The sequence below is a fragment of the Amia ocellicauda genome, chromosome 23 (genome assembly GCF_036373705.1).
Source record: "Amia ocellicauda isolate fAmiCal2 chromosome 23, fAmiCal2.hap1, whole genome shotgun sequence".
Taxonomy (NCBI): domain Eukaryota; kingdom Metazoa; phylum Chordata; class Actinopteri; order Amiiformes; family Amiidae; genus Amia; species Amia ocellicauda.
Window position 1 is genome coordinate 4,851 of NC_089872.1, and position 13,227 is coordinate 18,077.

General features: G+C 44.6%; 1 non-coding gene across 1 annotated transcript; it reads right to left on the reverse strand.

Annotated features, from left to right (window-relative positions):
- Nucleotides 1–6,783: 6,783 nt before the first annotated feature.
- On the reverse strand, nt 6,784–6,854 carry trnag-gcc (transfer RNA glycine (anticodon GCC)). The gene has a single exon. It is a non-coding gene; the product is annotated as a tRNA-Gly (tRNA).
- Between the last annotated feature and the right edge of the window lie 6,373 nt (nt 6,855–13,227).

Below are 13,227 nucleotides of genomic sequence, written 5' to 3' on the forward strand. Positions count from 1 at the left end.
CCCTAACCCTAACCCTAACCCTAACCCTAACCCTAACCCTAACCCTAACCCTAACCCTAACCCTAACCCTAACCCTAACCCTAACCCTAACCCTAACCCTAACCCTAACCCTAACCCTAACCCTAACCCTAACCCTAACCCTAACCCTAACCCTAACCCTAACCCTAACCCTAACCCTAACCCTAACCCTAACCCTAACCCTAACCCTAACCCTAACCCTAACCCTAACCCTAACCCTAACCCTAACCCTAACCCTAACCCTAACCCTAACCCTAACCCTAACCCTAACCCTAACCCTAACCCTAACCCTAACCCTAACCCTAACCCTAACCCTAACCCTAACCCTAACCCTAACCCTAACCCTAACCCTAACCCTAACCCTAACCCTAACCCTAACCCTAACCCTAACCCTAACCCTAACCCTAACCCTAACCCTAACCCTAACCCTAACCCTAACCCTAACCCTAACCCTAACCCTAACCCTAACCCTAACCTAACCCTAACCCTAACCCTAACCCTAACCCTAACCCTAACCCTAACCCTAACCCTAACCCTAACCCTAACCCTAACCCTAACCCTAACCCTAACCCTAACCCTAACCCTAACCCTAACCCTAACCCTAACCCTAACCCTAACCCTAACCCTAACCCTAACCCTAACCCTAACCCTAACCCTAACCCTAACCCTAACCCTAACCCTAACCCTAACCCTAACCCTAACCCTAACCCTAACCCTAACCCTAACCCTAACCCTAACCCTAACCCTAACCCTAACCCTAACCCTAACCCTAACCCTAACCCTAACCCTAACCCTAACCCTAACCCTAACCCTAACCCTAACCCTAACCCTAACCCTAACCCTAACCCTAACCCTAACCCTAACCCTAACCCTAACCCTAACCCTAACCCTAAACCTAACCCTAACCCTAAATTTAACCCCTATATTTAACCTCAAATATGAATAACCCATAATTTAATTAGGCCTTCAAGCTTAAACCTACCCCTGAACCTAAACCCTAAACCTATCCCTTAAACTTAACCCTTAAACTCAACCCTAAAATAACCCCAACCCTAACCATATCCCTTAAACTTAACCCTTAAACTCAACCCTAAGATAACCCCAACCCTAACCCTAAAATATAATTAGCCCACAATTTAACTAGGCACTCAAACCAACCTCTAAACCCAATCCCTAAACCTAACCATTATTCAAATGTAACCCTCAATCCTATCCCCAATAATCAATTTCACAACTTATCCTTAAATTTATTCCCCATAACTTATTCCCCCCCAAAACAAAACCCAGACTCCCTTAAAAACCTAGGTAATAGACTTCCAGACTCCATAATTAAATTTTAATCCCAATTCCAAACATTCCCCTTACTTTTAAGACGTATTCTTGTACATACAAACTTCACATCATTCAATTACACCACATCTCATCCCACTGAATTACCTTAACAAAATAGACTATAGAACGAATACTTTCGGATGCATCTTTTAAGGACACAACAATAGCCTCAACACCTGTGAGTGCCAGTGCACTTGAGGATGTCAGAGGAACCAAAGGTTTGATTCACCTGACAACCTCAATAACCTATTTTTTTAAACCTAACCCTAACCCTAACCCTAACCCTAACCCTAATCAAGCATAGGCCTCCCGAGTGTAAGGTGAGATCTCTACCACTGTAGCACAAATGATCAGGTGACAAGGGTTTCAAGTGGTTGAATGAGGAATAAGTACCAATCAGACCCAGACCTCGGGATAACTAAGGCACGGGAAACAGGAACGTCCGGATGGGACGATGTAGAAAGAAGTACCAATCTTTATAGATAGATGAGTGAGTGACCGAGTGAGACAGACACAAATGTTTGGTTGTTGCAATTATTTGCCATCCTCTTCTATTTAGAACAGGGAAAACCATTGGCCGCGAATCAAGCAAAGGGCTCCCGAGAGGAAGGTGAGATCTCTACCACTGTAGGACCAATGCTCAGGTGACAAGGGTATCAAATCGATGAACGAGGAAAAAGTACCGATGAGAATTAGATCTCGGGATTACTAAAACACGGGTTACAGTAACGTCTGGATGGGACGATGTAGTCATTGTCTTCTTTGCAGAACAAGGAAATTGCATTGGCCAGGAATCGAACTCGGGTCTCCCGCGTGGCAGGCGAGAATTCTACCCCTGCTCAGGTTATGAAAATCTTAAGTGGTTGAATGGGAAAGAAGTACCAATTATTAAAGATAATTGGATAGATGAGTGGGTGAGTGAGACAGACACAAATGTCTGGTTGTTGGAATTATTTGCCATCCTCTTCTATATAGAACGGGGAAAACCATTGGCCGCAAATCAAGCAACAACCCCCCGAGTGGAAGGTGAGATCTCTACCACTGTAGGAACAATGCTCAGGTGACAAGGGTTTCAAATGGTTGAACGAGGAATAAGTACCAATCAGACCTTGACCTCGGGATAACTAAGGCACGGGAAACAGGAACGTCCGGATTAAACGATGTGGGAAGAAGTACCAATCTTTATAGATAGATGAGTGAGTGAGAGAGTGAGACAGACACAAATGTCTGGTTGTTGCAATTATTTGCCATCCTCTTCTATTTAGAAAGGGGAAAACCATTGGCCGCGAATCAAGCAAAGGCCTCCCGAGTGGCAGGTGAGATCTCTACCACTGTAGGACCAATGCTCAGGTGACAAGGGTATCAAGTGGATGAACGAGGAATAAGTACCGATGAGACTTAGATCTCGGGATTACTAAGACACGGGTTACAGTAATGTCCGGATGGAACGAAGTAGAAAGAAGTACCAATCATTATAGATAGATGAGTGAGTTAGTGAGAGAGAGACAGACACAAATGTATGGTTGTTACAATAATAGCCATCCTCTTCTATATAGAATGGAGAAAACCATTGGCCGCAAATCAACCAACAACCTCCCGAGTGGAAGCTGAGATCTCTTCCACTGTAGGACCAATCCTCAGGTGAGATGGGTATCAAGTGGATGAACGAGGAATAAGTACCAATCAGACCCAGACCTCGGGATAACTAAGGCACGGGAAACAGGAACGTCCGGATGGGACGATGTGGAAAGAAGTACCAATCTTTATAGATAGATGAGTGAATGAGAGAGTGAGACAGACACAAATGTCTGGTTGTTGCAATTATTTGCCATCCTCTTCTATTTAGAACGGGGAAAACCATTGGCCGCGAATTAAGCAAAGGCCTCCCGAGTGAAAGGTGAGATCTCTACCACTGTAGGACCAATGCTCAGGTGACAAGGGTTTCAAATGGTTGAACGAGGAATAAGTACCAATTAGACCCAGACCTCGGGATAACTAAGGCACGGGAAACAGGAACGTCCGGATGGGACGATGTAGAAAAAAGTACCAATCTTTATAGATAGATGAGTAAGTGAGAGAGTGAGACAGACACAAATGTCTGGTTGTTGCAATTATTAGCCATCCTCTTCTATTTAGAACGGGGAAAACCATTGGCCGCGAATCAAGCAAAGGCCTCCCGAGTGGCAGGTGAGGTCTCTATGTCTGTAGGACCAATGCTCAGGTGACAAGGGTTTCGAGTGGTTAAACAAGGAATAAGGAACAATCATTATAGATAGATAAGTGAGTGAGTGACAGAGAGAGAGAGACAAATGTCTGGTTGTTACAATAATAGCCAACCTCTTCTATATAGAACGGAGAAAAAAATTGACCGCGAATCAAGCAGACACCTCCCGAGTGGCAGGTGAGATCTCTACCACTGTAGGACCAATGCTCAGGTGACAAGTGTTTCAACCGGCTGAAGCAGGAAAAAGTTCCAATCAGACCCAGACCTCGGGATTACTAAGGCACGGGAAACAGGAACGTCCGGATGGGACGATGTAGAAAGAAGTACCAATCTTTATAGATAGATGAGTGAGTGACAGAGAGAGAGAGACAAATGTCTGGTTGTTACAATAATAGCCATCCTCTTCTATATAGAATGGGGAAAACCATTGGACGCGAATTAAGCAAAGAATTCCCGAGTGGAAGCTGAGATCTCTTCCACTGTAGGACCAATGCTCAGGTGACTTGGGTATCAAGTGGTTGAACGAGGAATAAGTATAGATGAGACCTCGGGAATACTAAGGCACGGGTTACAGTAACGTCCGGATTGGACGATGTAGTCATTGTCTTCTTTGTAGAACGAGGAAATTGCATTGGCTGGCAATTGAACCCGGGCCTCCCGCATGGCAGGCCAGAATTCTACCACTGAACATCCAATGCTCAGGTTATGAAAATATTTAGTGGTTGAATGGGAAAGAAGTACCAATTATTAAAGATAATTGGATAGATGAGTGAGTGAGTGAGACACACAAATGTCTGGTTGTTGCAATTAATAGCCAACCTCTTCTATATAGAACGGAGAAAAAAATTGGCCGCGAATCAAGCAGACACCTCTTGAGTGGCAGGTGAGATCTCTACCACTGTAGGACCAATGCTCAGGTGACAAGTGTTTGAACCGGCTGAAGGAGGAGAAATTACCAATCAGACCCAGACCTCGGGATTACTAAGGCACGGGAAACAGGAACGTCCGGATGGGACGATGTAGAAAGAAGTACCAATCTTTATAGATAGATGAGTGAGTGACAGAGAGAGAGAGACAAATGTCTGGTTGTTACAATAATAGCCATCCTCTTCTATATAGAATGGGGAAAACCATTGGACGCGAATTAAGCAAAGAATTCCCGAGTGGAAGCTGAGATCTCTTCCACTGTAGGACCAATGCTCAGGTGACTTGGGTATCAAGTGGTTGAACGAGGAATAAGTATCGATGAGACCTCGGGAATACTAAGGCACGGGTTACAGTAACGTCCGGATTGGACGATGTAGTCATTGTCTTCTTTGTAGAACGAGGAAATTGCATTGGCTGGCAATTGAACCCGGGCCTCCCGCATGGCAGGCCAGAATTCTACCACTGAACATCCAATGCTCAGGTTATGAAAATATTTAGTGGTTGAATGGGAAAGAAGTACCAATTATTAAAGATAATTGGATAGATGAGTGAGTGAGTGAGACACACAAATGTCTGGTTGTTGCAATTAATAGCCAACCTCTTCTATATAGAACAGAGAAAAAAATTGGCCGCGAATCAAGCAGACACCTCTTGAGTGGCAGGTGAGATCTCTACCACTGTAGGACCAATGCTCAGGTGACAAGTGTTTGAACCGGCTGAATGAGGAAAAAGTACCAATCAGACCCAGACCACAGGATTTCTAAGGTGCAGGTATCAGGAATGTCCGGATGGGACGAAGTAGAAAGAAGTACCAATCATTATAGATAGATGAGTGAGTTAGTGAGAGAGAGAGACAGACACAAATGTCTGGTTGTTACAATAATAGCCGTCATCTTTTATATAGAATGGGGAAAACCATTGGCCGCGAATTATGCAACGAATTCCCGAGTGGAAGGTGAGATCTCTTCCACTGTAGGACCAATGCTCAGGTGAGAAGGGTATCAAGTGGATGAACGAGGAATAAGTACCAATCAGACCAAGAACTCATGATTACTAAGGCGCGGCAAACAGGAACGTCCGGATAGGACGATGTAGAAAGAAGTACCAATCATTTTAGATAGAATAGTGAGTGAGTGAGAGAGAGAGACCGACACAAATGTCTGGTTGTTACAATGATAGCCATCCTCTTCTATATAAAACGGGGAAAACCATTGGCCGCGAATCAAGCAACAACCTCCCGAGTGGCAGGTGAGATTTTTACCACTGTAGGACCAATGCTCAGGTGACATGGTTATCAAGTGGATGAATGAGGAATAAGTACCGATGAGACTTTGATCTCGGGATAACTAAGGCACGGGAAACAGGAACGTCCGGATGGGACGATGTAGAAAGAAGTACCAATCTTTATAGATAGATGAGTGAGTGAGAGAGAGAGACAGACACAAATGTCTGGTTGTTACAATGATAGCCATCCTCTTCTATATAGAACGGGGAAAACCATTGGCCGCGAATCAAGCAACAACCTCCCGAGTGGCAGGTGAGATCTCTACCACTGTAGGACCAATTCTCAGGTGACAAGGGTATCAATAAGATGAACGAGGAATAAGTACCGATGAGACTTAGATCTCGGGATTACTAAAACACGGGTTACAGTAACGTCCGGATTGTACGATGTAGAAAGAAGTACCAATCATTTTAGATAGAATAGTGAGTGAGTGAGAGAGAGAGACAAATGTCTGGTTGTTACAATAATAGCCAACCTCTTCTATATAGAACGGAGAAAAAAATTGGCCGCGAATCAAGCAGACACCTCCCGAGTGGCAGGTGAGATCTCTACCACTGTAGGACCAATGCTCAGGTGACAAGTGTTTGAACCGGCTGAAGGAGGAGAAATTACCAATCAGACCCAGACCTCGGGATTACTAAGGCACGGGAAACAGGAACGTCTGGATGGGACGATGTAGAAAGAAGTACCAATCGTTATAGATAGATGAGTGAGTGAGAGAGAGAGACAGACACAGATGTCTGGTTGGTAAAATAATAGCCATCCTCTTCTATATAGAACGGGGAAAACCATTGGCCGCAAATCAAGCAACAACCTCCCGAGTGGCAGGTGAGATCTCTACCACTATAGGACCAATGCTCAGGTGACATGGGTAACAAGTGGTTGAACGAGGAAAAAGTACCGATGAGACTTAGATCTCGGGATTACTAAAACACGGGTTACAGTAACGTGCGGATTGGACGATGTAGTCATTGTCTTCTTTGTAGAACGAGGAAAATACATTGGCCAGGAATCGAACCCGGGCCTCCCGCGTGGCAGGTGAGAATTCTACCACTGAACAACCAATGCTCAGGTTATGAAAATCTTAAGTGGTTGAATGGGAAAGAAGTACCAATCATTAAAGATAATTGGATAGATGAATGAGTGAGTGAGACAGACACAAATGTCTGGTTGTTGCAATTATTTGCCATCCTCTTCTATATAGAACGGGGAAAACCATTGGGCGCGAATCAAGCAAAGGCCTCCCGAGTGGCAGGTGAGGTCTCTACATCTGTAGGACCAATGCTCAGGTGACAAGGGTTTCGAGTGGTTGAACAAGGAATATGTAACAATCATTATAGATAGATAAGTGAGTGAGTGACAGAGAGAGAGAGACAAATGTCTGGTTGTTACATTAATAGCCAACCTCTTCTATATAGAACGGAGAAAAAAATTGGCCGCGAATCAAGCAGACACCTCCCGAGTGGCAGGTGAGATCTCTACCACTGTAGAACCAATGCTCAGGTGACAAGGGTTTCAAGTGGTTGAACGAGGAATAAGTACCAATCAGACCCAGACCTCGGGATAACGAAGGCACGGGAAACAGGAACGTCCGGATGGGACGATGTAGAAAGAAGTACCAATCTTTATAGATAGATGAGTGAGTGAGAGAGTGAGACAGACACAAATGTCTGGTTGTAGCAATTATTTGCCATCCTCTTTTATTTATAACGGGGAAAACCATTGGCCGCGAATCAAGCAAAGGCCTCCCGAGTGGCAGGTGAGATCTCTACCACTGTAGGACCAATGCTCAGGTGACAAGGGTATCAAGTGGATGAATGAGGAATAAGTACCGATGAGACTTAGATCTCGAAATAACTAAGGCACTTGAAACAGGAACGTCCGGATGGGACGATGTAGAAAGAAGTACCAATCATTATTGATAGATGAGTGAGTGAGTGAGAGAGAGAGACAGACACACATGTCTAGTTGTTGCTATTAATAGCCAACCTCTTCTATATAGAACGGAGAAAAAAATTGGCCGCGAATCAAGCAGACACCTCCCGAGTGGCAGGTGAGATCTCTACCACTGTAGGACCAATGCTCAGGTGACAAGTGTTTGAACCGGCTGAAGGAGGAAAAAGTACCAATCAGACCCAGACCTCAGGATTACTAAGGGGCAGGTATCAGGAACGTCCGGATGGGACGAAGTAGAAAGAAGTACCAATCTTTATAGATAGATGAGTGAGTTAGTGAGAGAGAGAGACAGACACAAATGTCTGGTTGTTACAATAATAGCCGTCATCTTCTATATAGAATGGGGAAAACCATTGGCCGCGAATCAAGCAAAGGCCTCCCGAGTGTAAGGTGAGATCTCTTCCACTGTAGGACCAATGCTCAGGTGACAAGGGTTTCAAATGGTTGAACGAGGAATAAGTACCAATCAGACCCAGACCTCGGGATAACTAAGGCACGGGAAACAGGAACGTCCGGATGGGACGATGTAGAAAGAAGTACCAATCTTTATAGATAGATGAGTGAGTGACAGAGAGAGAGAGACAAATGTCTGGTTGTTACAATAATAGCCATCCTCTTCTATATAGAACGGGGAAAACCATTGGGCGCGAATCAAGCAAAGGCCTCCCGAGTGGCAGGTGAGGTCTCTATGTCTGTAGGACCAATGCTCAGGTGACAAGGGTTTCGAGTGGTTGAACAAGGAATAAGGAACAATCATTATAGATAGATAAGTGAGTGAGTGACAGAGAGAGAGAGAGACAAATGTCTTGTTGTTACAATAAAAGCCAACCTCTTCTATATAGAACGGGGAAAACCATTGGCCGCAAATCAAGCAATAACCCCCCGAGTGGAAGGTGAGATCTCTACCACTGTAGGAACAATGCTCAGGTGACAAGGGTTTCAAATGGTTGAACGAGGAATAAGTACCAATCAGACCTTGACCTCGGGATAACTAAGGCACGGGAAACAGGAACGTCTGGATGTGACGATGTGGGAAGAAGTACCAATCTTTATAGATAGATGAGTGAGTGAGAGAGTGAGACAGACACAAATGTCTGGTTGTTGCAATTATTTGCCATCCTCTTCTATTTAGAAAGGGGAAAACCATTTACCGCGAATCAAGCAAAGGCCTCCCGAGTGGCAGGTGAGATCTCTACCACTGTAGGACCAATGCTCAGGTGACAAGGGTATCAAGTAGATGAACGAGGAATAAGTACCGATGAGACTTAGATCTCGGGATTACTAAGACACGGGTTACAGTAATGTCCGGATGGAACGAAGTAGAAAGAAGTACCAATCATTATAGATAGATGAGTGAGTTAGTGAGAGAGAGACAGACACAAATGTCTGGTTGTTACAATAATAGCCATCCTCTTCTATATAGAATGGAGAAAACCATTGGCCGCAAATCAAGCAACAACCTCCCGAGTGGAAGCTGAGATCTCTTCCACTGTAGGACCATTGCTCAGGTGAGATGGGTATCAAGTGGATGAACGAGGAATAAGTACCAATCAGACCAAGAACTCGGGATTACAAAGGCGCGGCAAACAGGAACGTCCGGATGGGACGATGTAGAAAAAAGTACCAATCATTTTAGATAGAATAGTGAGTGAGTGAGAGAGAGAGACAGACACAAATGTCTGGTTTTTGCAATTATTTGCCATCCTCTTCTATTTAGAACGGAGAAAACCATTGGCTGCGAATCAAGCAAAGGCCTCCCGAGTGGCAGGTGAGGTCTGTACGTCTGTAGGACCAATGCTCAGGTGACAAGGGTTTCGAGTGGTTGAACAAGGAATAAGGAACAATCATTATAGATAGATAAGTGAGTGAGTGACAGAGAGAGAGAGACAAATGTCTTGTTGTTACAATAAAAGCCAACCTCTTCTATATAGAACGGGGAAAACCATTGGCCGCAAATCAAGCAACAACCCCCCGAGTGGAAGGTGAGATCTCTACCACTGTAGGAACAATGCTCAGGTGACATGGGTTTCAAATGGTTGAACGAGGAATAAGTACCAATCAGACCTTGACCTCGGGATAACTAAGGCACGGGAAACAGGAAAGTCCGGATGTGACGATGTGGGAAGAAGTACCAATCTTTATAGATAGATGAGTGAGTGACAGAGTGAGACAGACACAAATGTCTGGTTGTTGCAATTATTTGCCATCCTCTTCTATTTAGAAAGAGGAAAACCATTGGCCGCGAATCAAGCAAAGGCCTCCCGAGTGGCAGGTGAGATCTCTACCACTGTAGGACCAATGCTCAGGTGACAAGGGTATCAAGTGGATGAACGAGGAATAAGTACCGATGAGACTTAGATCTCGGGATTACTAAGACACGGGTTACAGTAATGTCCGGATGGAACGAAGTAGAAAGAAGTACCAATCATTATAGATAGATGAGTGAGTTAGTGAGAGAGAGACAGACACAAATGTCTGGTTGTTACAATAATAGCCATCCTCTTCTATATAGAATGGAGAAAACCATTGGCCGCAAATCAAGCAACAACCTCCCGAGTGGAAGCTGAGATCTCTTCCACTGTAGGACCAATGCTCAGGTGAGATGGGTATCAAGTGGATGAACGAGGAATAAGTACCAATCAGACCCAGACCTCGGGATAACTAAGGCACGGGAATCAGGAACGTCCGGATGGGACGATGTGGAAAGAAGTACCAATCTTTATAGATAGATGAGTGAATGAGAGAGTGAGACAGACACAAATGTCTGCTTGTTGCAATTATTTGCCATCCTCTTCTATTTAGAACGGGGAAAACCATTGGCCGCGAGTCAAGCAAAGGCCTCCCGACTGAAAGGTGAGGTCTCCATGTCTGTAGGACCAATGCTCAGGTGACAAGGGTTTCGAGTGGTTAAACAAGGAATAAGGAACAATCATTATAGATAGATAAGTGAGTGAGTGAGACAGACACAAATATCTGGTTGTTGCAATTATTAGCCATCCTCTTCTATTTAGAACGGGGAAAACCATTGGCCGCGAATCAAGCAGACACCTCCCGAGTGGCAGGTGAGATCTCTACCACTGTAGGACCAATGCTCAGGTGACAAGTGTTTGAACCGGCTGAAGGAGGAAAAAGTACCAATCAGACCCAGACCTCAGGATTACTAAGGCGCAGGTATCAGGAACGTCCGGATGGGACGAAGTAGAAAGAAGTACCAATCATTATAGATAGATGAGTGAGTTAGTGAGAGAGAGAGACAGACACAAATGTCCGGTTGTTACAATAATAGCAGTCATCTTCTATATAGAATGGGGAGAACCATTGGCCGCGAATTAAGCAATAAATTCCCGAGTGGATGGTGAGATCTCTTCCACTGTTGGACCAATGCTCAGGTGAGAAGGGTATCAAGTGGATGAACGAGGAATAAGTACCAATCAGACCAAGAACTCGGGATTACTAAGGCGCGGCAAACAGGAATGTCCGGATTGTACGATGTAGAAAGAAGTACCAATCATTTTAGATAGAATAGTGAGTGAGTGAGAGAGAGAGACAAATGTCTGGTTGTTACAATAATAGCCAACCTCTTCTATATAGAACGGAGAAAAAAATTGGCCGCGAATCAAGCAGACACCTCCCGAGTGGCAGGTGAGATCTCTACCACTGTAGGACCAATGCTCAGGTGACAAGGTTATCAAGTGGATGATTGAGGAATAAGTACCGATGAGACTTAGATCTCGGGATTACTAAGGCACGGGAAACAGGAACGTCTGGATGGGACGATGTAGAAAGAAGTACCAATCGTTATAGATAGATGAGTGAGTGAGAGAGAGAGACAGACACAGATGTCTGGTTGGTAAAATAATAGCCATCCTCTTCTATATAGAACGGGGAAAACCATTGGCCGCGAATCAAGCAACAACCTCCCGAGTGACAGGTGAGATCTCCACCACTGTAGGACCAATTCTCAGGTGACAAGGGTTTCGAGTGGTTGAACAAGGAATATGTAAGAATCATTATAGATAGATAAGTGAGTGAGTGACAGAGAGAGAGAGACAAATGTCTGGTTGTTACATTAATAGCCAACCTCTTCTATATAGATCGGAGAGAAAAATTGGCCGCGAATCAAGCAGACACCTCCCGAGTGGCAGGTGAGATCTCTAACACTGTAGGACCAATGCTCAGGTGACAAGGGTATCAAGTGGATGAATGAGGATTAAGTACCGATGAGACTTAAATCTCGGGATAACTAAGGCACGGGAAACAGGAACGTCCGGATGGGACTATGTAGAAAGAAGTACCAATCATTATTGATAGATGAGTGAGTGAGTGAGAGAGAGAGACAGACACAAATGTCTGGTAGTTACAATAATAGCCATCCTCTTCTATATAGAATAGGGAAAACCATTGGCCGCAAATCAAGCAACAACCCCCCGAGTGGAAGGAGAGATCTCTACCACTGTAGGACCAATGCTCAGGTGACAAGGGTTTCAAATGGTTGAACGAGGAATAAGTACCAATCAGACCCAGACCTCGGGATAACTAAGGCATGGGAAACAGGAACGTCCGGATGGGACGATGTAGAAAGAAGTACCAATCTTTATAGATAGATGAGTGAGTGAGAGAGTGAGACAGACACAAATGTCTGGTTGTTACAATAATAGCCGTCATCTTCTATATAGAATGGGGAAAACCATTGGCCGCGAATTAAGCAACGAATTCCAGAGTGGAAGGTGAGATCTCTTCCACTGTAGGACCAATGCTCAGGTGAGAAGGGTATCAAGTGGATGAACGAGGAATAAGTACCAATCAGACCAAGAACTCGGGATTACTAAGGCGCGGCAAACAGGAACGTCCGGATGGGACGATGTAGAAAGAAGTACCAATCATTTTAGATAGAATAGTGAGTGAGTGAGAGAGAGAGACAGACACAAATGTCCGTTTGTTACAATGATAGCCATCCTCTTCTATATAGAACGGGGAAAACCATTGGCCGCGAATCAAGCAACAACCTCCCGAGTGGCAGGTGAGATTTTTACCACTGTAGGACCAATGCTCAGGTGACAAGGTTATCAAGTGGATGATTGAGGAATAAGTACCGATGAGACTTAGATCTCGGGATAACTAAGGCACGGGAAACAGGAACGTCCGGATGGGACGATGTAGAAAGAAGTACCAATCATTATTGAAGATTAAAGTGAGAGAGAGAGACAGACACAAATGTCTGGTAGTTACAATAATAGCCATCCTCTTCTATATAGAATGGGGAAAACCATTGGCCGCAAATCAAGCAACAACCCCCCGAGTGGAAGGAGAGATCTCTTCCACTGTAGGACCAATGCTCAGGTGACAAGGGTTTCAAATGGTTGAACGAGGAATAAGTACCAATCAGACCCAGACCTCGGGATAACTAAGGCACGGGAAACAGGAACGTCCGGATGTGACGATGTAGAAAGAAGTACCAATCTTTATAGATAGATGAGTGAGTGAG